The sequence below is a fragment of the Trichomycterus rosablanca genome, chromosome 26, assembly GCF_030014385.1.
Source record: "Trichomycterus rosablanca isolate fTriRos1 chromosome 26, fTriRos1.hap1, whole genome shotgun sequence".
Lineage (NCBI taxonomy): Eukaryota > Metazoa > Chordata > Actinopteri > Siluriformes > Trichomycteridae > Trichomycterus > Trichomycterus rosablanca.
This window is the reverse complement of record NC_086013.1, coordinates 10,415,527-10,439,901: the sequence shown is the minus strand read 5'-3', so window position 1 is coordinate 10,439,901 and position 24,375 is coordinate 10,415,527. Positions and strand designations below refer to the sequence as shown.

General features: G+C 41.4%; 2 long non-coding RNA genes across 2 annotated transcripts; both read left to right on the top strand.

The window, feature by feature from the left end:
* The first annotated feature begins 5,360 nt into the window (after positions 1 to 5,360).
* LOC134303111 (uncharacterized) lies at positions 5,361 to 5,752 on the top strand. The gene is made up of 3 exons (XR_010007623.1): positions 5,361 to 5,412; positions 5,511 to 5,580; positions 5,668 to 5,752. It is a non-coding gene; the product is annotated as an uncharacterized LOC134303111 (long non-coding RNA).
* Positions 5,753 to 5,859: 107 nt separating this feature from the next.
* LOC134303567 (uncharacterized) lies at positions 5,860 to 6,763 on the top strand. The gene is made up of 3 exons (XR_010007665.1): positions 5,860 to 5,946; positions 6,492 to 6,569; positions 6,715 to 6,763. It is a non-coding gene; the product is annotated as an uncharacterized LOC134303567 (long non-coding RNA).
* The last annotated feature ends 17,612 nt before the right edge of the window (positions 6,764 to 24,375 follow it).

Below are 24,375 nucleotides of genomic sequence, written 5' to 3'. Positions count from 1 at the left end.
GCTGATATTTCTATTTGGATTAGGGCTGGGTGGAATGATCAAAACATTTTTACCTGTGGTCTTCAAAAAGACTGAGCTGGGCTGAACGGCTCCCATGATAATCACTTTCTCTATCCAGGCTTCCGTGGTGAAGCTTGAGCCAAGAGCCAAATTTCTAAAATGGAAAAGACCAAGAAATGAATGGCAAGGTAAACACAGAACAGTCCAAATTACAACAGTGATCAACTAAATCAGTCCACAGCACAAAAGAACAGTCCAAACCACAAAAGAACAGTCCAAATTACAATTGTGATTAACTAAGAACAGTCCAAATTACAACAGAACAGTCCAAATTACAACAGTGATCAACTAAATCAGTCCACAGCACAAAAGAACAGTCCAAATTACAAAAGAAAAGTCCAAATTACAATTGTGATTAACTAAGAACAGCACAAATTACAACAGAACAGTCCAAATTACAACAGCAATCAACACTTTATGGGAATCTTTGACCATTCTTCCAGAAGCACATTTGTGAGGTCAGACACTGATGTTGGATGAGAAGGCCTGGCTCGCAGTCTCCACTCTAATTCATCCCAAAGGTGTTCTATCGGGTTGAGGTCAGGACTCTGTACAGCAGGGGTTTTTTTTTTAAGCGACCCACATTTTGTCCATGATTTTGTATGTGACCCAGGCAACACAATGCATCTTACTTTATCTATAAGAGATGTAACATAAAGCCTCCACAAGCCTCACTGTCTTAACCGCTTATCCAGTTAGGGTTGCGGGGGGGTGCTGGAGCCTAACCCAGCTTTTCCATGTGCGCAAGGCACACAGTAACACCCTGGATGGGGCGCCAGTCCATCACAGGGCAGACACACATATACACACACCCATTCTCCTATAGTGCAATTCAGTATCTCCAATTAACCTGACTGCATGTTTTTTGTACTGTGGGAGGAAACCGGAGCTCCTGGAGGAAACCCACGCAGAACATGCAAACTCCACACAGAAAGGACCCAGTCCACCCCGCCCAGGAATCAAACCCAGGTGCTACCCACGAGCCACCATGGGGGGCGGTAACTTACAAGTTTAAGTAACCGTAAAAAAGTTCAAGTATTTCTTTGTGACCCATTTTTTTCTACTTGTGACCCACCTAAGAGTTGCGACCCAGGGTTTGAAAAACCCTGCTGTACAGGACAATGAAGTTCATCCACACCAGACTGGCTCATCCATGTCTTTATGGACCTTGCTTTGTGCACTGGTGCGCGGTCATGTTGGAACAGGAAGAGGCCATCCCCAAATTGTTCCCACAAATTTGGGAGCATTAATTGTCCAAAATCTCTTGGTATGCTGAAGCATTAAGAGTTACTTTCACTGGAACTAAGGGGCCGAGTCCAACTCCCGAAAAACAACCCCCCACCATAATCCCCCCTCCACCAAACTTTACACTTTAAACTGTCTTGTTGCACAGGTGGCATCCTATCACGGTACCATGCTGAAATTCACTAAGCTCCTGAGAGCGACACATTCCTTCACAAATGTTTGTAGAAGCAGTCTGCATGACTAGGTGTTTGGTTTTATACACCTGTGGCCATGGAAGGGATTGGAACACCTGAATTCAAGAATTTGGATACCTTTTGGCAATATAGTGTATGTGTTAGATAAATAATAACAACTGCGGTGAAATAAAGCTTACAAATAATAAAACATTATTTTTAATAAAAGCTACATTTACGCGTAGTATTAAAAGCTTTAGTATTAAAAGTTTCGAAATGTTTCTCACCTCATATTGCCGGTCTTCCACTCTGGACTGGGCGGTTTGATTGAAAGAATCGGTTCGTTCAATTCAATACTTTGCAATAGAATCGACACTTCATTGTAATTGCCTGAAAGCAGCGTGATTGAGGTATCGATTCTAAAAGATTCCCGAAAAAAAACATTATTATTGGTTTTTATTTATTTTATTTTTAAACATATTCTTTTTTTCCAGATGTTTTTAAATGTAACCTTACATCTATAAAACAAAAAATATATAAAAATTCTCGTTTTATTGGTCGTTTTCGTTGCTCATTTTAATGTTTATTGGTCTCCTAGGTGATGAGCATAGGAGTGTATAAAAGCGAGACCTCAGTTTCCGGCCTCATTCGAGTTTTTGCATCGCTACTGAACGGACGTCTCCTCCGAGCGCTCCACAAAAAAGTGTTTTACAGCTAATAAACAACACCAATACTCATGAACCTTAGTACATTTCTGCCTGAATTTACTGAGAAGACTCTCCGGAGTGTTTCGTGCGCAGCCGGTGTGATAGTTTTAGGTTCGGCCGGGTACTGGGCCTACTGCCGTCTCCAACGCAGAACCCAGCCGCCAACCGAGCGCCCTCACACGGCCGCACATGGTACGACGCACCGGTTCAGCTTAGCTAATAAGCTTTGTGCTTTTTGGTTGACTTGAGTCAGTTTTCTACACAACACTGCTAACTTAATAATCAGACAGCCTTAAGTAGCTACTTTGTATATAAATTGTAGCATAAATACGCTTCTTTTCAAAACACACCCAATATCAATACACACAATACTGCACAATCGATTTCTAAACATGCCCTATTCCAGAGACATTATTTAGAGTTTAAAAGTTTGCATGTTCTCCCTGTGTCTGCTTGGGTTTCCTCGGGACGCTCCGGTTTCCTCCCACAGTACAAAGACCTGCAAGTGAGGTTAATTGTAGATACTAAATTGTTCATGACCGTGTTTGACATTAAACGTGTGAATTGATGAAGCTTGTGTAACAAATAACTACCGTTTCTGTCATGCCGTCATGTTACACACCAAAGTGTGTAAAATATAAATATATTTAGTTAACACAAATGAATTAATACAGTTTAATAATAAAACTGCTTCATTTTCAGAAGAAGATGAAGGTTTGGAAGAGACTGGTGTTCCTCAGGTGTGTCTAGTTTAAGATAGTACAATAATACTACAATTGCAACATATTGCGTTTTTATTTTATTTATTTATTCTTTTGCGTGCGTATGTGTTCTTTTTAAGGTCAACAAGCCAAACTGGCAGCTGGTGGCTTCTGACGTTGCACCTGAGGAACCCATGATTCCGGCCACTGTTGTTCCTTCTGAGGAACCCGTGGTTCTGGACACTGCTCTTCCACCTGAGGAACCAGTGATTTTGGCCACTGTTGTTCCGTCTGAGGAACCCGTGGTTCTGGACACTGCTCTTCCACCTGAGGAACCAGTGATTTTGGCCACTGTCGTTCCGTCTGAGGAACCCGTGGTTCTGGACACTCTCGTTCCTTCTGAGGAACCCGTGGTTCTGGACACTGCTCTTCCACCTGAGGAACCAGTGATTTTGGCCACTGTCGTTCCGTCTGAGGAACCCGTGGTTCTGGACACTCTCGTTCCTTCTGAGGAACCCGTGGTTCTGGACACTGCTCTTCCACCTGAGGAACCAGTGATTTTGGCCACTGTCGTTCCATCTGAGGAACCCGTGGTTCTGGACACTCTCGTTCCTTCTGAGGAACCCGTGGTTCTGGACACTGCTCTTCCACCTGAGGAACCAGTGATTTTGGCCACTGTCGTTCCGTCTGAGGAACCCGTGGTTCTGGACACTGCTCTTCCACCTGAGGAACCAGTGATTTTGGCCACTGTCGTTCCGTCTGAGGAACCCGTGGTTCTGGACACTGCTCTTCCACCTGAGGAACCAGTGATTTTGGCCACTGTCGTTCCGTCTGAGGAACCCGTGGTTCTGGACACTGCTCTTCCACCTGAGGAACCAGTGATTTTGGCCACTGTCGTTCCGTCTGAGGAACCCGTGGTTCTGGACACTGCTCTTCCACCTGAGGAACCAGTGATTTTGGCCACTGTTGTTCCTCCTGAGGAATCTGAGATTCTGGCCACTGTCGTTCCTCCTAAGGAACCTGTAAATCTGGCAACTGTCGTTCCTACTGAGGAACCCATCATTCTGGCCATAGTCGTTCCTACTGAGGAACCCATCATTCTGGCCACTGTCGTTCCTATTGAGGAACCTGCGATTCTGGCCACTGTCCTTCATCCAGAAGGACCTGTGAATCTGGCCACTGTCGTTCCTACTGAGGAACCAGTAATTCCGGCCACTGTCCTTCATCCAGAGGGACCCGTGATTCTGGACACTGTCGTTCCTTCCAAGGAACCAGTGATTCTCTCCACTGCTCTTCCACCTGAGGAACCAGTGATTCCGGCCACTGTCATTCCTCCTGAGGAAGCTGAGATTCTGGCCACTGTTGTTCCATCTGAGGAACCCATCATTCTGGTAGTCTTTCTTGCAATTTAGATTAGTTCATATTTTTGTTTTACCACTTTTTTAAATCTGGCTTTAAACTCTGGAATGTTTAGAAAATTGGTAACCCTCCCTCTCTGATTTTAATGTGTAGTATAAAAATGCTTTATAAAGAAACATTTGTGATCATTGTGCTGAACGTTTTACAGCCTTCTGGCAGTTATGAACTTGACAGCACAAGCCGCATCATCCAGTTCCTTTCCTCTGAGTCTCGCTTTTCTCAGTCGAAGGTATCTGAATATTATTAAGTAATGTGGCAACTGTAACACAAACAAACCCTCTAGTTTAAAACTTCTGATCTAATGTAATGTTATTGTGTTTGTTTTATAGTTAGTGCAGACTAAGAGATACTTTGTAGGTGTGACAGAAGGGTCAGAGATCCAGCAGTGGTGGTTTACCACAGCTGAGACCTGCCACCTGAATCATCTAGTAAGAGCAGACTAGCTGTTCACATGGAGCTTCATTTAAATGACACGAGTATTCGTGTGCAGTCGTAGATCTTAAGTTTGAGTTGATTTTTTTTTGCAGAGGTTTCCTTACTGCACCTCCATCGAGGATGGTTTCACTGGCATACAAGTGAGATCTTGTTGCTTTTTGTGTCCTCACAAAATTCTGGTAAATACACAATCTAAACCACTTGTTTTTATTTTAGAGCATTTCTGGAAAGGTGACTCAGTTCGTTTCCTGTTGCCGCCTCGAGAGTACCGTCAACGTCCCGCTGGAGGATCGTGTGGTAAATTCATTACACTGCCCTGATGAAATGACAGTACAGTACTACAGTACTACAGTCTTTATATTTTATCTTGATGCTTTATTCCCAGAAAACCTTCTCTGAGGTTACACGGGATTACGGACGCATGTGGGCTGATGGACAGGTGGACATTGTCCACTGGGTGGAGAAATCCACCATTGCTTCATCAGGCCCTGATTCTGGGACTGAATATGAGTCAGACTCGTATGAGGAGGTAATTCCACGTTAGTCTTGATGTACAGTTTACTCACTTATACACGGGCATTGTTCCCTTCACTTCCAGTTCTTTTACTTGTTGTTACTGCAGGATGGTGAGGAACATCTTTCTTCTGAGGAGACTGAGCTGCCTTTCATCAGGTAGGGAACAGGCTGAACCGTGGAAAATCATCTTCAGGTCATTTTAAACCTTGTAAACTAAGTATCACAGAGACATTTATTTTACCTTTGTTTTATAGCTGCCACCTTGCCGACTGTGGCGTTTTAGACGTCGCCTTGAAGCTGCCTGCTCTCCGCGAGGTCTTCTCCGTAAGTACATCATCCTTATGATCACCTGATGTTAGCACACTAGCAGATCTCTTTCTGTTCTGATATCGTGCTTCATCTTGTGTTCAGACCCTGTTAACCAGCATCCACCTGCAGAACCTGCTGTTTGTAAGTGGAAAGGAGCTTGTGATGCACATGGCAGCTCTCAACAAGCAGGTGACTGATTTCACCAGGTTAACTAAAGCAGTTTTGGTGTTATCTGTAGGAACAAGGCAGGGGGTAATAAGGATACGTTTTTTTTCTTTACAGGACGCTGTTAAGGCACAGCTCACGTATGAGGCACTGATTCGCTTCTTAAAAAATGCAGCCAATGAGATCCCAATCGAGCTGGAGCTGCTTGAGGCTCAGGTACATGTTCAACTTTTAAACGGTGGCTTTAGAAGTCATTGAGCATCAGACTGAACATACAGTGAAGGAGTAGTGCCACAAACTAATATTACAAAAGGTTTCGTTACATAGATGTATCTAAATCACCCAAGTTCCATATTGTAGCTTTTAATTAAATTATATTTGTTGCCTTAGTCTGAAGCAGAGATGTTCACAAGTCACAAAATACGAGTCAGAGTCAAGTCACAAGTCTTTAGGCTAAAGTCAGAGTCAAGTCACAAGTCTTTAGGCTAGAGTCCGAGTCAAATAAATCACGGCACAGCGGCCAAAATCCAAAACCCAGCAAAAAAAATCATAACCACTGCTTACCTGAGCTCATGTTCTTCCAGATGCTTTTAAATTTATAACCGTGTGTCCCATTAGGAATATAATCCGTTATTTTGTAAATGTGCTTATAATTAAAAACCTCCGAGTTTGAGTCACAGACTCAAGTCCCCATCTCTGGTTTGAGGCTGCACTCTACAATAATTAACGCTAACTGCTTTTGTAACATCTGTCCTCTGCAGATGCACCCAAACATACTCGATGTGTTTTATGAAGTCGTCATCTTCGGGTGGTTCATCTATGACACCGCACCTGAGTTTGTAAGTGAATCACCAGCAGTTTTAACTGGGAAACATTTTCACTAGTCATTTATCTCTATCTCTTAGCTCTTTATCATGTCCAGTGATTTAATGATAAGATACATTTTTCATTCATTTCAACGTTTTTTATTCTTCTTCCCTAAAGGTAGATGGCGGTTTCCTGAGTACACTGTTTGAACACATCAACAGCTGGGATAGTGAGATCTGGGAACCAGTGGCGAAGCAATGCTTCATGGTTCTTCTTGTAAGCGTCAAACATGTTTTTCACCCCTAGTACACATCATGATAGGTGGTTTTTATTTTAGACTATTGGAAACATGTTTGTTTTATTATTAATAGGATCAGATCACTGCATTTCTTGAAGCTGTGTTCTCTCAGCCACTGGACCTTTATGGAGATGCAGGACGCTTGGCTGATGTTGTATTCAGCCTACTTAAACAACATGTCCAGCAGATGCTGAAGGCCATGAGGAAGTTTTGACCAACCTTCCACTCATTTCTTCTACAAACTCTTTTCTCTAATTCTAAACACACACAGCTACAAAGAATTATGTGATTTGTAATATTTAGTCTAATAATAATTTTTTCTTCAGTAGCATTTTGGTTTATGGTAATATTATTGTGTAAATTAAAGGGTAATATAATAGAGTATTTACACTGTATTACCAAAAGTGTTCACTCACCTGCCTTCACACGCATATGAACTTGAGTTCATCCTGAAAAAGTTACCATATAGAGGCACTTTGTAGTTCTACAATTACTGCCTGTAGTCCATCTGTTTCTCTGCATGCTTTGTTAGCCCCCTTTCATGCTGTTCCTTAATGGTCAGGACCCCCACAGGACCACCACAGAGCAGGTATTATTTGGGTGGTGGATCATTCTCAGCACTGCAGTGACACTGACATGGTGGTGGTGTGTTAGTGTGTGTTGTGCTGATATGAGTGGATCAGACACAGCAGCGCTGCTGGAGTTTTTAAACACCTCACTGTCACTGCTGGACTGAGAATCGTCCACCAACCAAAAACATCCAGCCAACAGCGTCCTGTGACCACTGATGAAAGTCAAGAAGATGACCGACTCAAACAGCAGCAATAGATGAGCGATCGTCTCTGACTTTACATCTACAAGGTGGACCAACTAGGTAGGAGTGTCTAATAGAGTGGACAGTGAGTGGAACTCCAGCAGCGCTGCTGTGTCTGATCCACTCATACCAGCACAACACACACTAGTCAGTGTCACTGCAGTGCTGAAAATGATCCACCACCTAAATAATACCTGCTCTATGGTGGTCCTGTGGGGGGTCCTGACCATTGAAGAACAGACTGAAAGCAGGTTAAAAAAAATATGTAAAGAAACAGATAGACTACATTCAGTAATTGTAGAACCACAAAGTGCTTCTATATGGTAAGTTTTTCAGGATGAACCCAAGTTCATATGCGTGTGAAGGTAAGCGAGCGAATACTTTTGGCAATATAGTGTACATCTACTTTTAATCGTAGACCCCATTTATAAAAAGGTCATTTTGGGGGGGGGGGGGGGGGGGGGGGGGTGTGTGTGTGTGTAATAATACGTTTATTTCACATCACAATGGAAAAATATGACCTGATCCTACTGATTCCATGAAATCTTTACTGAATAACTGAGTCTAGTCCCCCCCTTATTTTTCACCTCTTTTACAGGTTATTAGATCAGGTTATATAAACAGGTCTTGTTAGTGTGGATGTTTTAGTTTTTAATGCTGTGCCATCCAAGCACCCCAAGATTTTTAGTGTGATTCATATTATTCTATGTTATATGAAGTATTGTGTCTTTATTGCTAATGATTCATATTATTATATGTTATATGAAGTATTGTGTCTTTATTGCTAATGATTCATATTATTATATGTTATATGAAGTATTGTGTCTTTATTGCTAATGATTCATATTGTTCTATGTTATATGAAGTATTGTGTCTTTATTGGTAATGATTCATATTGTTCTATGTTATATGAAGTATTGTGTCTTTATTGCTAATGATTCATATTATTATATGTTATATGAAGTATTGTGTCTTTATTGCTAATGATTCATATTATTCTGTTATATGAAGTATTGTGTCTTTATTGCTAATGATTCATATTATTCTGTTATATGAAGTATTGTCTTTATTGCTAATGATTCATATTATTCTGTTATATGAAGTATTGTGTCTTTATTGCTAATGATTCATATTATTCTGTTATATGAAGTATTGTGTCTTTATTGCTAATGATTCATATTATTATGTTATATGAAGTATTGTGTCTTTATTGCTAATGATTCATATTATTCAATGTTATATGAAGTATTGTGTCTTTATTGATAATGTGTTTATGGTGTTTTGAATTATTTAGTTTAATAAACTGATTTTAAATCAATGTTTCCTGGGACTCATTTTTAATGACAAAGTTTTGTGTCAATTTTCAAATAATTACTTTTGTACAAACTGTACCATACAACATTCGCACAGGGATCTACATTTATACATAATGTAACTAAAATATGTAAACAACTCACAAAACTACTAAACTCAGTTATTTTATTGCTTACAAGTGCATAAATCCTACAACCATGAATGGAGAGCTTAGTGACTTCAGTGACCCAGACTTCACAAAGTCATAACTTTGTTGCACAGTCTCACTTCGCCCTGATGCTTCAATCAAGTGAATTAAACTCATTCATTACCATAGTTCACTTCTTTTTTTTTCCCCACCACCACCACCACTCTTTGGGGGACCTTTAGTACTTTATTATTAAGACCATTATTTTGAATATATTAGGCCGGATGTGTGTGTTCTGTGTGTGTGTCTGAGTGTGTGTCTGTGTGTGTGTCCAAGGAGATGAGGGTGGTAGGTGCATTTGTGAATAGGTTACTTGAGTTTTGTAGCTTAAACTGTATTCATGTATTTTAATATTTACTGTTGTATGAAATTGATGAGTGTTGACCAAGTTGGGTTGAGATCGTGGGATTTGTTTTGGATAGCCGTTGAAAGGTGTTCCATTGATATATAGTCGATGAGTATGTTTTTCCAGTCAACAATATTAATGTTATTTCTTGATTTCCAATTCGTTAGTATTGTCTTCTTGGCGATGGTTAACATTATTAGTAGTAATCTGCTATTTTCCTTTGTTAAAGTAATTGATGATATGTCACCTAATAAGCAAAGAGAGGGTGAGAGTAGGATCGGGTGTTTAATGATTATGGTTGCCTGTGAGATCATTTGTTGCCAAAAATGTTTGATAGGACTGCAATACCATAATGCATGAGTGTAGTCATCCGGAGTGTTTTGGGTGTTTTGGGTGCATTGAGTGCGTATTTCAGTGGTTGGAAAGCCCATTTTAAAAAGTTTTTCACCAGTGTAGTGTACCCTGTGTATAACTTTATATTGTAATAGGTGTAGGTTTGTGCTATTAGTCATGTTAAATATATTGTTAGATATATTGTGTGATATATCTGTGACGCAGCTGCGGAGTTTAGCATGTTTTCCCAGTGGCAAAATTCTGACAATGCAAATACATGAAAAACAGAATCTAATTTTATCATTTTATTTCTTTAAAATATAGACAGACATTCGCAGGTCACCCATGACGTGGGCACTGATGCATCTCCATACCATGACAGTTGGCTTTTGAACCTTTCACTGATAACAGTCTGGATGGTCCTTCCCTGCTGATATTTCTATTTGGATTAGGGCTGGGTGGAATGATCAAAACATTTTTACCTGTGGTCTTCAAAAAGACTGAGCTGGGCTGAACGGCTCCCATGATAATAACTTTCTCTATCCAGGCTTCCGTGGTGAAGCTTGAGCCAAGAGCCAAATTTCTAAAATGGAAAAGACCAAGAAATGAATGGCAAGGTAAACACAGAACAGTCCAAATTACAACAGTGATCAACTAAATCAGTCCACAGCACAAAAGAACAGTCCAAACTACAAAAGAACAGTCCAAATTACAATTGTGATTAACTAAGAACAGTCCAAATTACAACAGAACAGTCGAATTACAATAGTGATTAACTAAGAACAGTAAAAATTACAACAGAGCAGTCGAATTACAATAGTGATTAACTAAGAACAGTACAAATTACAACAGAACAGTCCAAATTACAACAGCAATCAACAGTTTATGGGAATCTTTGACCATTCTTCCAGAAGCACATTTGTGAGGTCAGACACTGATGTTGGATGAGAAGGCCTGGCTCGCAGTCTCCACTCTAATTCATCCCAAAGGTGTATTATCGGGTTGAGGTCAGGACTCTGTACAGCAGGGTTTTTTTTTAAGCGACCCACATTTTGTCCATGATTTTGTATGTGACCCAGGCAACACAATGCATCTTACTTTATCTATAAGAGATGTAACATAAAGCCTCCACAAGCCTCACTGTCTTAACCGCTTATCCAGTTAGGGTTGCGGGGGGGTGCTGGAGCCTATCCCAGCTTTTCCATGTGCGCAAGGCACACAGTAACACCCTGGATGGGGCGCCAGTCCATCACAGGGCAGACACACACATACACACACCCATTCTCCTATAGTGCAATTCAGTATCTCCAATTAACCTGACTGCATGTTTTTTGTACTGTGGGAGGAAACCGGAGCTCCTGGAGGAAACCCACGCAGAACATGCAAACTCCACACAGAAAGGACCCAGTCCACCCCGCCCAGGAATCAAACCCAGGTGCTACCCATGAGCCACGATGGGGGGCGGTAACTTACAAGTTTAAGTAACTGTAAAAAAGTTTAAGTATTTCTTTGTGACCCATTTTTTTCTACTTGTGACCCACCTAAGAGTTGCGACCCAGGGTTTGAAAAACCCTGCTGTACAGGACAATGAAGTTCATCCACACCAGACTGGCTCGTCCATGTCTTTATGGACCTTGCTTTGTGCAGTGGTGCGCGGTCATGTTGGAACAGGAAGAGGCCATCCCCAAATTGTTCCCACAAAGTTGGGAGCATTAATTGTCCAAAATCTCTTGGTATGCTGAAGCATTTAGAGTTCCTTTCACTGGAACTAAGGGGCCGAGTCCAACTCCCGAAAAACAACCCCACACCATAATCCCCCCTCCACCAAACTTTACACTTTAAACTGTCTTGTTGCACAGGTGGCATCCTATCACGGTACCATGCTGAAATTCACTAAGCTCCTGAGAGCGACACATTCCTTCACAAATGTTTGTAGAAGCAGTCTGCATGACTAGGTGTTTGGTTTTATACACCTGTGGCCATGGAAGGGATTGGAACACCTGAATTCAAGAATTTGGATACCTTTTGGCAATATAGTGTATGTGTTAGATAAATAATAACAACTGCGGTGAAATAAAGCTTACAAATAATAAAACATTATTTTTAATAAAAGCTACATTTACGCGTAGTATTAAAAGCTTTAGTATTCAAAGTTTCGAAATGTTTCTCACCTCATATTGCCGGTCTTCCACTCTGGACTGGGCGGTTTGATTGAAAGAATCGGTTCGTTAAATTCAATACTTTGCAATGGAATCGACACTTCATTGTAATTGCCTGAAAGCAGCGTGATTGAGGTATCGATTCTAAAAGATTCCCGAAAAAACACATTATTATTAGCTTTTATTTATTTTATTTTTAAACATATTCTTTTTTTCCAGATGTTTTTAAATGTAACCTTACATCTATAAAACAAATAAAATATAAAAATTCTCGTTTTATTGGTCGTTTTCGTTGCTCATTTTAATGTTTATTGGTCTCCTAGGTGATGAGCATAGGAGTGTATAAAAGCGAGACCTCAGTTTCCGGCCTCATTCGAGTTTTTGCATCGCTACTGAACGGACGTCTCCTCCGAGCGCTCCACAAAAAAGTGTTTTACAGCTAATAAACAACACCAATACTCATGAACCTTAGTACATTTCTGCCCGAATTTACTGAGAAGACTCTCCGGAGTGTTTCGTGCGCCGCCGGTGTGATAATTTTAGGTTCGGCCGGGTACTGGGCCTACTGCCGTCTCCAACGCAGAACCCAGCCGCCAACCGAGCGCCCTCACACGGCCGCACATGGTACGACGCACCGGTTCAGCTTAGCTAATAAGCTTTGTGCTTTTTGGTTGACTTGAGTCAGTTTTCTACACAACACTGCTAACTTAATAATCAGACAGCCTTAAGTAGCTACTTTGTATATAAATTGTAGCATAAATACGCTTCTTTTCAAAACACACCCAATATCAATACACACAATACTGCACAATCGATTTCTAAACATGCCCTATTCCAGAGACATTTTATTAGAGTTTAAAAGTTTGCATGTTCTCCCTGTGTCTGCTTGGGTTTCCTCGGGACACTCCGGTTTCCTCCCACAGTACAAAGACCTGCAAGTGAGGTTAATTGTAGATACTAAATTGTTCATGACCGTGTTTGACATTAAACGTGTGAATTGATGAAGCTTGTGTAACAAATAACTACCGTTTCTGTCATGCCGTCATGTTACACACCAAAGTGTGTAAAATATAAATATATTTAGTTAACACAAATGAATTAATACAGTTTAATAATAAAACTGCTTCATTTTCAGAAGAAGATGAAGGTTTGGAAGAGACTGGTGTTCCTCAGGTGTGTCTAGTTTAAGATAGTACAATAATACTACAATTGCAACATATTGCGTTTTTATTTTATTTATTTATTCTTTTGCGTGCGTATGTGTTCTTTTTAAGGTCAACAAGCCAAACTGGCAGCTGGTGGCTTCTGACGTTGCACCTGAGGAACCCATGATTCCGGCCACTGTTGTTCCTTCTGAGGAACCCGTGGTTCTGGACACTCTCGTTCCTTCTGAGGAACCCGTGGTTCTGGACACTCTCGTTCCTTCTGAGCAACCCGTGGTTCTGGACACTGCTCTTCCACCTGAGGAACCAGTGATTTTGGCCACTGTCGTTCCGTCTGAGGAACCCGTGGTTCTGGACACTCTCGTTCCTTCTGAGGAACCCGTGGTTCTGGACACTGCTCTTCCACCTGAGGAACCAGTGATTTTGGCCACTGTCGTTCCGTCTGAGGAACCCGTGGTTCTGGACACTGCTCTTCCACCTGAGGAACCAGTGATTTTGGCCACTGTCGTTCCGTCTGAGGAACCCGTGGTTCTGGACACTGCTCTTCCACCTGAGGAACCAGTGATTTTGGCCACTGTTGTTCCTCCTGAGGAATCTGAGATTCTGGCCACTGTCGTTCCTCCTAAGGAACCTGTAAATCTGGCAACTGTCGTTCCTACTGAGGAACCCATCATTCTGGCCATAGTCGTTCCTATTGAGGAACCTGCGATTCTGGCCACTGTCCTTCATCCAGAAGGACCTGTGAATCTGGCCACTGTCGTTCCTACTGAGGAACCAGTAATTCCGGACACTGTCCTTCATCCAGAGGGACCCGTGATTCTGGACACTGTCGTTCCTTCCAAGGAACCAGTGATTCTCTCCACTGCTCTTCCACCTGAGGAACCAGTGATTCCGGCCACTGTCATTCCTCCTGAGGAAGCTGAGATTCTGGCCACTGTTGTTCCATCTGAGGAACCCATCATTCTGGTAGTCTTTCTTGCAATTTAGATTAGTTCATATTTTTGTTTTACCACTTTTTTAAATCTGGCTTTAAACTCTGGAATGTTTAGAAAATTGGTAACCCTCCCTCTCTGATTTTAATGTGTAGTATAAAAATGCTTTATAAAGAAACATTTGTGATCATTGTGCTGAACGTTTTACAGCCTTCTGGCAGTTATGAACTTGACAGCACAAGCCGCATCATCCAGTTCCTTTCTTCTGAGTCTCGCTTTTCTCAGTCGAAGGTATTTGAATATTATTAAGTAATGTGGCAACTGTAACACAAACAAACCCTCTAGTTTATAACTACTGATCTAATGTAATGTTACTGTGTTTGTTTTATAGTTAGTGCAGACTAAGAGATACTTTCTAGGTGTGACAGAAGGGTCAGAGATCCAGCAGTGGTGGTTTACCACAGCTGAGACCTGCCACCTGAATCATCTAGTAAGAGCAGACTAGCTGTTCACATGGAGATTCATTTAAATGACACGAGTATTCGTGTGCAGTCGTAGATCTTAAGTTTGAGTTGATTTTCTTTTGCAGGGGTTTCCTTACTGTACCTCCATCGAGGATGGTTTCACTGGCATACAAGTGAGATCTTGTTGCTTTTTGTGTCCTCACAAAATTCTGGTAAATACACAATCTAAACCACTTTGTTTTATTTTAGAGCATTTCTGGAAAGGTGACTCAGTTCGTTTCCTGTTGCCGCCTCGAGAGTACCGTCAACGTCCCGCTGGAGGATCGTGTGGTAAATTCATTACACTGCCCTGATGAAATGACAGTACAGTACTACAGTCTTTATATTTTATCTTGATGCTTTATTCCCAGAAAACCTTCTCTGAGGTTACACGGGATTACGGACGCATGTGGGCTGATGGACAGGTGGACATTGTCCACTGGGTGGAGAAATCCACCATTTCTACATCAGGCCCTGATTCTGGGACTGAATATGAGTCAGACTCGTATGAGGAGGTAATTCCACGTTAGTCTTGATGTACAGTTTACTCACTTATACATGGGCATTGTTCCCTTCACTTCCAGTTCTTTTACTTGTTGTTACTGCAGGATGGTGAGGAACATCTTTCTTCTGAGGAGACTGAGCTGCCTTTCATCAGGTAGGATCATCTTCAGGTCATTTTAAACCTTGTAAACTAAGTATCACGGAGAAATTTATTTTACCTTTGTTTTATAGCTGCCACCTTGCCGACTGTGGCGTTTTAGACGTCGCCTTGAAGCTGCCTGCTCTCCGCGAGGTCTTCTCCGTAAGTACACCATCCTTATGATCACCTGATGTTAGCACACTAGCAGATCTCTTTCTGTTCTGATATCGTGCTTCATCTTGTGTTCAGACCCTGTTAACCAGCATCCACCTGCAGAACCTGCTGTTTGTAAGTGGAAAGGAGCTTGTGATGCACATGGCAGCTCTCAACAAGCAGGTGACTGATTTCACCAGGTTAACTAAAGCAGTTTTAGTGTTATCTGTAGGAACAAGGCAGGGGGTAATAAGGATACGTTTTTTTTCTTTACAGGACGCTGTTAAGGCACAGCTCACGTATGAGGCACTGATTCGCTTCTTAAAAAATGCAGCCAATGAGATCCCAATCGAGCTGGAGCTGCTTGAGGCTCAGGTACATGTTCAACTGTCCCTAAATCACCGAAGTTCCATATTGTAGTTTTTAATTTAATTATATTTGTTGCCTTAGTTTGAGGCACAGATGTTCACAAGTCACAAAATACGAGTCCGAGTCAAGTCAAAAGTCTTTAGGCTAGAGTCCGAGTCAAGTCACAAGTCTTTAGGCTAGAGTCCAAGTCAAGTCACGAGCCTTTAGACTAGAGTCAGATTCAGGTCACAAGTCTTTAGACTAGAGTCCGAGTCAAGTCACAAGACAATATAATATACACAAAACATATATTAGAAATGTAGCGTAGAAATAAACCAATAATCTGTAAATTCAAATAAAAAACAGATTAGCGACTGTATTTTGCCGTCTTACTTAGTGTCTTTACTTTCCTAGTCATTGTGTAAATGAATGTAATTTTCATAAAAAGAAGGTACCAGTTAAAAGCTAAAAAAAAAATCATAACCACTGCTTACCTGAGCTTATGTTCCTGCAGATACTATTAAAATTATAACCGTGTGTCCCATTAGGAATAGAATCCGTTATTTTGTAAATGTGCTTATAATTAAAAACCTCCAAACTTTTCCCGGTTGTGAAGTAAAACACGAACTCGTTAGAAAGCCAATCAAGCATTTCATTACCACATCATCTGTGTGACGCAAACTGAATAAATGCAAATAACAGCATTTCTTACTAAAAATTACAATCAGAAATCAGGTCTGATTGGTTTAGAAAGCGGCCTTTCAACCATTAGTGCCAATTCTGTAGGAGCGTTCCATTCACCCCAGTTGTTCCTGTGAAGTGCACTACGTAGGGTATGCCACCATTTTAAGTGAGATTCCAATCCAAAGGTAACAAAAATGTTCAAATGAAGTGAACTTGTCAAACGAAACTAACATTAACACATGCTGACACTAGGGACTCTTGTTGTTTACGAGTCATGAGTCGAGTCTGAGTCACAGACTCAAGTCCCCATCTCTGGTTTGAGGCTGCACTCTACAATAATTAAAGCTAACTGCTTTTGTAACATCTGTCCTCTGCAGATGCACCCAAACATACTCGATGTGTTTTATGAAGTCGTCATCTTCGGGTGGTTCATCTATGACACCGCACCTGAGTTTGTAAGTGAATCACCACCAGTTTTAACTGGGAAACATTTTCACTAGTCATTTATCTCATAACTCTTTATCATGTCCAGTGATTTAATGATAAGATACATTTTTCATTCATTTCAATGTTTTTTATTCTTCTTCCCTAAAGGTAGATGGCGGTTTCCTGAGTACACTGTTTGAACACATCAACAGCTGGGATACTGAGATCTGGGAACCAGTGGCGAAGCAATGCTTCATGGTTCTTCTTGTAAGCGTCAAACATGTTTTTCAGCCCCTAGTACACATCATGATAGGTGGTTTTTATTTTAGACTATTGGAAACATGTTTGTTTTATTATTAATAGGATCAGATCACTGCATTTCTTGAAGCGGTGTTCTCTCAGCCACTGGACCTTTATGGAGATGCAGGACGCTTGGCTGATGTTGTATTCAGCCTACTTAAACAACATGTCCAGCAGATGCTGAAGGCCATGAGGAAGTTTTGACCAACCTTCCACTCATTTCTTCTACAAACTCTTTTCTCTCATTCTAAACACACACAGCTACAAAGAATTATGTGATTTTTAATATTTAGTCTAATCATAATTTTTTCTTCAGTAGCATTTTGGTTTATGGTAATATTATTGTGTGAATTAAAGGGTAATATAATAGAGTATTTACACTGTATTACCAAAAGTGTTCACTCACCTGCCTTCACACGCATATGAACTTGAGTTCATCCTGAAAAAGTTACCATATAGAGGCACTTTGTAGTTCTACAATTACTGACTGTAGTCCATCTGTTTCTCTGCATGCTTTGTTAGCCCCCTTTCATGCTGTTCCTTAATGGTCAGGACCCCCACAGGACCACCACAGAGCAGGTATTATTTGGGTGGTGGGTCATTCTCAGCACTGCAGTGACACTGACATGGTGGTGGTGTGTTAGTGTGTGTTGTGCTGATATGAGTGGATCAGACACAGCAGCGCTGCTGGAGTTTTTAAACACGTCACTGTTACTGCTGGACTGAGAATCGTCTACCAACCAAAAACATCAAGCCAACAGCGCCCCGTGGGCAGCGTCCTGTGACCACTGATGTAAGTCAAGAAGATGACCGACTCAAACAGCAGCAATAGATGAGCGATCGTCTCTGACTTTACATCTACAAGGTGGACCAACTAGGTAGGAGTGTCTAATAGAGTGGACAGTGAGTGGAACTCCAGCAGCGCTGCTGTGTCTGATCCACTCATACCAGCACAACACACACTAGTCAGTGTCACTGCAGTGCTGAAAATGATCCACCACCTAAATAATACCTGCTCTGTGGTGGTCCTGTGGGGGGTCCTGACCATTGAAGAACAGACTGAAAGCAGGTTAAAAAAATATGTAGAGAAACAGATAGACTACAGTCAGTAATTGTAGAACTACAAAGTGCTTCTATATGGTAAGTTTTTCAGGATGAACCCAAGTTCATATGCGTGTGAAGGTAAGCAAGCGAATACTTTTGGCAATATAGTGTACATCTACTTTTAATCGTAGACCCCATTTATAAAAAGGCCATTTGGAGGGGGGGGGGGGTGTGTGTGTGTGTGTGTGTGTGTGTGTGTGTGTGTGTAATAATACGTTTATTTCACATCACAATGGAAAAATATGACCTGATCCTACTGATTCCATGAAATCTTTACTGAATAACTGAGTCTAGTCCCCCCTTATTTTTCACCTCTTTTACAGGTTATTAGATCAGGTTATATAAACAGGTCTTGTGTCAGTGTGGATGTTTTAGTTTTTAATGCTGTGCCATCCAAGCACCCCAAGATTTTTAGTGTGATTCATATTATTATGTTATATGAAGTATTGTGTCTTTATTGCTAATGATTCATATTATTATATGTTATATGAAGTATTGTGTCTTTATTGATAATGTGTTTATGGTGTTTTGAATTATTTAGTTTAATAAACTGATTTTAAATCAATGTTTCCTGGGACTCATTTTTAATGACAAAGTTTTGTGTCAATTTTCAAATAATTACTTTTGTACAAACTGTACCATACAACATTCACACAGTGATCTACATTTATACATAATGTAACTAAAATATGTAAACAACTCACAAAACTACTAAACTCAGTTATTTTATTGCTTACAAGTGCATAAATGAATGGAGAGCTTAGTGACTTCAGTGACCCAGACTTCACAAAGTCATAACTTTGTTGCACAGTCTCACTTCGCCCTGATGCTTCAATCAAGTGAATTAAACTCATTCATTACCATAGTTCACTTCTTTTTTTCCCCACCACCACCACCACCACTCTTTGGGGGACCTTTAGTACTTTATTATTAAGACCATTATTTTGAATATATTAGGCCGGATGTGTGTGTGTCTGTGTGTGTGTCTGAGTGTGTGTCTGTGTGTGTGTCCAAGGAGATGAGGGTGGTAGGTGCATTTGTGAATAGGTTACTTGAGTTTTGTAGCTTAAACTGTATTCATGTATTTTAATATTTACTGTTGTATGAAATTGATGAGTGTTGACCAAGTTGGGTTGAGATCGTGGGATTTGTTTTGGATAGCCGTTGAAAGGTGTTCCATTGATATATAGTCGATGAGTATGTTTTTCCAGTCAACAATATTAATGTTATTTCTTGATTTCCAATTCGTTAGTATTGTCTTCTTGGCGATGGTTAACATTATTAGTAGTAATCTGCTATTTTCCTTTGTTAAAGTAATTGATGATATGTCACCTAATAAGCAAAGAGAGGGTGAGAGTAGGATCGGGTGTTTAATGATTATGGTTGCCTGTGAGATCATTTGTTGCCAAAAATGTTTGATAGGACTGCAATACCATAATGCATGAGTGTAGTCATCCGGAGTGTTTTGGGTGTTTTGGGTGCATTGAGTGCGTATTTCAGTGGTTGGAAAGCCCATTTTAAAAAGTTTTTCACCAGTGTAGTGTACCCTGTGTATAACTTTATATTGTAATAGGTGTAGGTTTGTGCTATTAGTCATGTTAAATATATTGTTAGATATATTGTGTGATATATCTGTGACGCAGCTGCGGAGTTTAGCATGTTTTCCCAGTGGCAAAATTCTGACAATGCAAATACATGAAAAACAGAATCTAATTTTATTTCTTTAAAATATAGACAGACATTCGCAGGTCACCCATGACGTGGGCACTGATGCATCTCCATACCATGACAGTTGGCTTTTGAACCTTTCACTGATAACAGTCTGGATGGTCCTTCCCTGCTGATATTTCTATTTGGATTAGGGCTGGGTGGAATGATCAAAACATTTTTACCTGTGGTCTTCAAAAAGACTGAGCTGGGCTGAACGGCTCCCATGATAATCACTTTCTCTATTCAGGCTTCCGTGGTGAAGCTTGAGCCAAGAGCCAAATTTCTAAAATGGAAAAGACCAAGAAATGAATGGCAAGGTAAACACAGAACAGTCCAAATTACAACAGTGATCAACTAAATCAGTCCACAGCACAAAAGAACAGTCCAAACTACAAAAGAAAAGTCCAAATTACAATTGTGATTAACTAAGAACAGTACAAATTACAACAGAACAGTCCAAATTACAACAGCAATCAACACTTTATGGGAATCTTTGACCATTCTTCCAGAAGCACATTTGTGAGGTCAGACACTGATGTTGGATGAGAAGGCCTGGCTCGCAGTCTCCACTCTAATTCATCCCAAAGGTGTTCTATCGGGTTGAGGTCAGGACTCTGTACAGCAGGGGTTTTTTTTTTAAGCGACCCACATTTTGTCCATGATTTTGTATGTGACCCAGGCAACACAATGCATCTTACTTTATCTATAAGAGATGTAACATAAAGCCTCCACAAGCCTCACTGTCTTAACCGCTTATCCAGTTAGGGTTGCGGGGGGGTGCTGGAGCCTAACCCAGCTTTTCCATGTGCGCAAGGCACACAGTAACACCCTGGATGGGGCGCCAGTCCATCACAGGGCAGACACACATATACACACACCCATTCTCCTATAGTGCAATTCAGTATCTCCAATTAACCTGACTGCATGTTTTTTGTACTGTGGGAGGAAACCGGAGCTCCTGGAGGAAACCCACGCAGAACATGCAAACTCCACACAGAAAGGACCCAGTCCACCCCGCCCAGGAATCAAACCCAGGTGCTACCCACGAGCCACCATGGGGGGCGGTAACTTACAAGTTTAAGTAACCGTAAAAAAGTTCAAGTATTTCTTTGTGACCCATTTTTTTCTACTTGTGACCCACCTAAGAGTTGCGACCCAGGGTTTGAAAAACCCTGCTGTACAGGACAATGAAGTTCATCCACACCAGACTGGCTCGTCCATGTCTTTATGGACCTTGCTTTGTGCACTGGTGCGCGGTCATGTTGGAACAGGAAGAGGCCATCCCCAAATTGTTCCCACAAATTTGGGAGCATTAATTGTCCAAAATCTCTTGGTATGCTGAAGCATTAAGAGTTACTTTCACTGGAACTAAGGGGCCGAGTCCAACTCCCGAAAAACAACCCCCCACCATAATCCCCCCTCCACCAAACTTTACACTTTAAACTGTCTTGTTGCACAGGTGGCATCCTATCACGGTACCATGCTGAAATTCACTAAGCTCCTGAGAGCGACACATTCCTTCACAAATGTTTGTAGAAGCAGTCTGCATGACTAGGTGTTTGGTTTTATACACCTGTGGCCATGGAAGGGATTGGAACACCTGAATTCAAGAATTTGGATACCTTTTGGCAATATAGTGTATGTGTTAGATAAATAATAACAACTGCGGTGAAATAAAGCTTACAAATAATAAAACATTATTTTTAATAAAAGCTACATTTACGCGTAGTATTAAAAGCTTTAGTATTAAAAGTTTCGAAATGTTTCTCACCTCATATTGCCGGTCTTCCACTCTGGACTGGGCGGTTTGATTGAAAGAATCGGTTCGTTCAATTCAATACTTTGCAATAGAATCGACACTTCATTGTAATTGCCTGAAAGCAGCGTGATTGAGGTATCGATTCTAAAAGATTCCCGAAAAAAAACATTATTATTGGTTTTTATTTATTTTATTTTTAAACATATTCTTTTTTTCCAGATGTTTTTAAATGTAACCTTACATCTATAAAACAAAAAATATATAAAAATTCTCGTTTTATTGGTCGTTTTCGTTGCTCATTTTAATGTTTATTGGTCTCCTAGGTGATGAGCATAGGAGTGTATAAAAGCGAGACCTCAGTTTCCGGCCTCATTCGAGTTTTTGCATCGCTACTGAACGGACGTCTCCTCCGAGCGCTCCACAAAAAAGTGTTTTACAGCTAATAAACAACACCAATACTCATGAACCTTAGTACATTTCTGCCTGAATTTACTGAGAAGACTCTCCGGAGTGTTTCGTGCGCAGCCGGTGTGATAGTTTTAGGTTCGGCCGGGTACTGGGCCTACTGCCGTCTCCAACGCAGAACCCAGCCGCCAACCGAGCGCCCTCACACGGCCGCACATGGTACGACGCACCGGTTCAACTTAGCTAATAAGCTTTGTGCTTTTTGGTTGACTTGAGTCAGTTTTCTACACAACACTGCTAACTTAATAATCAGACAGCCTTAAGTAGCTACTTTGTATATAAATTGTAGCATAAATACGCTTCTTTTCAAAACACACCCAATATCAATACACACAATACTGCACAATCGATTTCTAAACATGCCCTATTCCAGAGACATTATTTAGAGTTTAAAAGTTTGCATGTTCTCCCTGTGTCTGCTTGGGTTTCCTCGGGACGCTCCGGTTTCCTCCCACAGTACAAAGACCTGCAAGTGAGGTTAATTGTAGATACTAAATTGTTCATGACCGTGTTTGACATTAAACGTGTGAATTGATGAAGCTTGTGTAACAAATAACTACCGTTTCTGTCATGCCGTCATGTTACACACCAAAGTGTGTAAAATATAAATATATTTAGTTAACACAAATGAATTAATACAGTTTAATAATAAAACTGCTTCATTTTCAGAAGAAGATGAAGGTTTGGAAGAGACTGGTGTTCCTCAGGTGTGTCTAGTTTAAGATAGTACAATAATACTACAATTGCAACATATTGCGTTTTTATTTTATTTATTTATTCTTTTGCGTGCGTATGTGTTCTTTTTAAGGTCAACAAGCCAAACTGGCAGCTGGTGGCTTCTGACGTTGCACCTGAGGAACCCATGATTCCGGCCACTGTTGTTCCTTCTGAGGAACCCGTGGTTCTGGACACTGCTCTTCCACCTGAGGAACCAGTGATTTTGGCCACTGTTGTTCCGTCTGAGGAACCCGTGGTTCTGGACACTGCTCTTCCACCTGAGGAACCAGTGATTTTGGCCACTGTCGTTCCGTCTGAGGAACCCGTGGTTCTGGACACTCTCGTTCCTTCTGAGGAACCCGTGGTTCTGGACACTGCTCTTCCACCTGAGGAACCAGTGATTTTGGCCACTGTCGTTCCGTCTGAGGAACCCGTGGTTCTGGACACTCTCGTTCCTTCTGAGGAACCCGTGGTTCTGGACACTGCTCTTCCACCTGAGGAACCAGTGATTTTGGCCACTGTCGTTCCGTCTGAGGAACCCGTGGTTCTGGACACTCTCGTTCCTTCTGAGGAACCCGTGGTTCTGGACACTGCTCTTCCACCTGAGGAACCAGTGATTTTGGCCACTGTCGTTCCGTCTGAGGAACCCGTGGTTCTGGACACTGCTCTTCCACCTGAGGAACCAGTGATTTTGGCCACTGTCGTTCCGTCTGAGGAACCCGTGGTTCTGGACACTGCTCTTCCACCTGAGGAACCAGTGATTTTGGCCACTGTCGTTCCGTCTGAGGAACCCGTGGTTCTGGACACTGCTCTTCCACCTGAGGAACCAGTGATTTTGGCCACTGTCGTTCCGTCTGAGGAACCCGTGGTTCTGGACACTGCTCTTCCACCTGAGGAACCAGTGATTTTGGCCACTGTTGTTCCTCCTGAGGAATCTGAGATTCTGGCCACTGTCGTTCCTCCTAAGGAACCTGTCAATCTGGCAACTGTCGTTCCTACTGAGGAACCCATCATTCTGGCCATAGTCGTTCCTACTGAGGAACCCATCATTCTGGCCACTGTCGTTCCTATTGAGGAACCTGCGATTCTGGCCACTGTCCTTCATCCAGAAGGACCTGTGAATCTGGCCACTGTCGTTCCTACTGAGGAACCAGTAATTCCGGCCACTGTCCTTCATCCAGAGGGACCCGTGATTCTGGACACTGTCGTTCCTTCCAAGGAACCAGTGATTCTCTCCACTGCTCTTCCACCTGAGGAACCAGTGATTCCGGCCACTGTCATTCCTCCTGAGGAAGCTGAGATTCTGGCCACTGTTGTTCCATCTGAGGAACCCATCATTCTGGTAGTCTTTCTTGCAATTTAGATTAGTTCATATTTTTGTTTTACCACTTTTTTAAATCTGGCTTTAAACTCTGGAATGTTTAGAAAATTGGTAACCCTCCCTCTCTGATTTTAATGTGTAGTATAAAAATGCTTTATA